The sequence below is a fragment of the Etheostoma spectabile genome, chromosome 17, assembly GCF_008692095.1.
Source record: "Etheostoma spectabile isolate EspeVRDwgs_2016 chromosome 17, UIUC_Espe_1.0, whole genome shotgun sequence".
In the NCBI taxonomy this organism is placed as follows: domain Eukaryota; kingdom Metazoa; phylum Chordata; class Actinopteri; order Perciformes; family Percidae; genus Etheostoma; species Etheostoma spectabile.
The window spans coordinates 4,004,285-4,007,051 of record NC_045749.1 but is presented as its reverse complement, the minus strand read 5'-3'; the positions used below and the strand labels follow the sequence as shown (position 1 = coordinate 4,007,051).

The window sequence follows — 2,767 nt, the reverse complement described above, 5'->3', positions numbered from 1 at the left end:
GCGAAATTTGGGTTGGCCGCCCCAAATCTTACTCCAAAGTTTTAGGAAAAGTTGGCAGCTCTGCATAAACACATGCTCTCTCATTCATTTAGAGGGAAAAGGATGTTATGAAGGCATTTACTGTAAAAAGCATGACATGACACATGCACACACACACATTGAATGTACACCAGAAAGGCCTGGTGTTTATGGGGTGCAGATGATGAAAGCTTAAGAAAATAACCAAGTTATGTTAACAGTTTTTGGAGCTTACAGTCTTGTAATTGAGATATTATATCTAGAATAAAGGCTAAGATAAGATAATGCTTCTAGTAATGCATTTTCCATTTTTTTCTCCCCCAGTCTTTTTTGAGATGTGCATTGCTGAGGACATTCAGTGCACGGTCATTCATGATGGTGAGCAGACACGTTACAATGTCTCAGAGTTCAATGGAACCGACTGCCTTTACCAGTGGAAAAACGGCACTGTAAGTTAGCCAAGCTGTGTTAAAACTCTATCCCACACATACCTCTGTCATGGCAGACTTTCTTTACTTGTCATTGCAAGCAAAATCTCTCTACTTAAGTAAGAAGGATTTGTGATACATGCACTTGTTTTAATGAAGATGATGGTACAGATATGTGTCCAAAAGGTCCCCATTCAAAAGAAGTGTCAATCGTAACTAGTTTATAAAGCTGTTGGGATTTTATTGTCTCCTATATATCTACTTTAGGAGTTCTCGCTCGCTACCAACGATGCACGTGTGGATAATCAGGTGGTGGAGAAAAGCAACCGGACTCTTGTTACCAATAAGTGCTCAGAGCTGATTCATTACACTGTCGACTGCCTGGCCGAGGTATAGTATTCCACTGTTGACACAACTGCACGAATTAACAATTTTATGCAGAGATACAAATTTAAAGTTAGATGTTCGGAATTATGTTGCTATAAACTGATCGATTTTAATATTATTGGTTGTGTGTGATGAGAAGATTTTAGAACTTTATTTATTGAAACTTAGAGATAACAAAAACAAATTATTTCTGTTTAGGGGATGCGAAAGGCCACCTGCACCAGTGAGTATTATTACCTCTCAGACTTTGCTTCATATGTTTCTTTTTCTTTCCTTGATTTAGCAAAACGGCTATTCTATTTATACTATCTCCTGAAGTAAGAATATCTTCTTTTTTACAGCCAACTGCAGCGGGCATGCAAGTCAGCCGAGACAAGAAGGTAGGAACTCAGTTAATTAAAGTAAACTATTTTGTAATTTATATTTGTATCAGATATGGGTTACATTCTAGAAGAGGTATGAGATAACAGTTATCTCAAAAATAGATATGATTCAGACATTACAAATATTTGAAGTGCGCCTAAGACCTGAGACACTGTTGTTGTAAGCTTACATGATGACAAACTTTAATCTATAGCATTGTGGGGAATTGTTGTGCTCCTTACAAACTGTTATTCAGACATTTCAGGCTAACCACATCATATACTCTGTCACATTAAATCAACAGGAAGCACTGACACATAATAAAAGCTCACTATAACAGTTGTTGTGTTTGTGCTTCCTATTTATCCCCAGATAGGGCCTAGCAGGTACAGTGTCCTGACAGCACTGTAGGACAACATGTCTAGTGTAACTATAGACACCTTCTTGACCTACAACTTAGCCAATAAATTGCCAATATATTGTAACACAAATCAGTGGATTACACCGTACACAGTACTGTACACTCACTGAACTCGTCTATTGCTTACGCTCTTGATACAGCAGGGTTCAGTTGTGTTCATACAGAACACAAGGGGATTTTAGACACAATTGCAAGTCAATAGATAGACGCGAGTGGGCACAAGTAGAAGAACATTTCCCGAGTCACAGGCTATTGAGGCAAAGACAAACAGGCACGAGTTTACCATGTTTCAACTTGAGAGAAAAATTTGATCTCATCTGGACTGCTTTATGGATCTGCTTCCTAAACTTACAGACACATGAGGTGGAAGGAGAGAGCCTAGAGAGAAAGACTGTCTAAACACCGCTTTAAAGGACATTTTGGGAACCGCAATCAATTGCTTTCTTTAATTGCCTATCGTTGGATCAACTGTCAAACACAAAATCTCTTCTCTTGACAGAGCTTGGTCACCACGGTTGGATTGCTCCTGTTGTCTCGCTGCTGCTGCTGGGGCTAGGGTTAGGGATGTGGTTCCTGTACCAAAGGTTCGAGAATCAACCATTCTGGTACTTAAATTATGTAAATCCTTGTATAACAAGATGCTAACTGTCCTAATCTGGCATATTTTCTAATGCACTGTTGTTTCTTTTGGGTATACAGCTTTGGAAAAGCCTTTTACTCTACCGTGAAGACACAGAACAACATGACTGATGTGGAGAAACAGTAGATGTTTTTCTTTTCATTTGAGCAAATTCATTTTTTGATCTGTTACATCTGCTATTATTATTATTATTATTATTATTATTATTATTTTGAAGTATTTCAATAGGAAATATTCTGTAGCACCCCTAAATCCACTATATGAATGAACTATGTAGCCTATGTTGTGATCAGTTTGGACTAAAGCAAGTAATGAGATATTCTATTTATAATATAATAGTATTTATAATATTTTGCCATTATAAGCTTCCTTTTTTTGTTTTTGTTATTCCACTCAGTTTTAAGCTAAAATGAAGTTGTCTCCAGATAGTCTTACTTTGCCAGACCCTCCTCCAAAGCTCCTTGGAGGAGGGTCTGGGGACTCCACATAGCATTCGGGGATGGAGGAAAA

The 2,767-nt window shown here is 37.9% G+C and overlaps 1 long non-coding RNA gene across 1 annotated transcript in view; it reads right to left on the bottom strand.

Annotated features, from left to right (window-relative positions):
• The window catches only part of LOC116705534 (uncharacterized), a 16,681-nt gene extending 15,064 nt beyond the window's left edge, over positions 1-1,617 (bottom strand). The window contains exon 1 of the long non-coding RNA XR_004335951.1: positions 1,535-1,617. This is a non-coding gene — a long non-coding RNA (uncharacterized LOC116705534). The remainder of the gene's footprint in view (positions 1-1,534) is intronic.
• Positions 1,618-2,767: the final 1,150 nt, after the last annotated feature.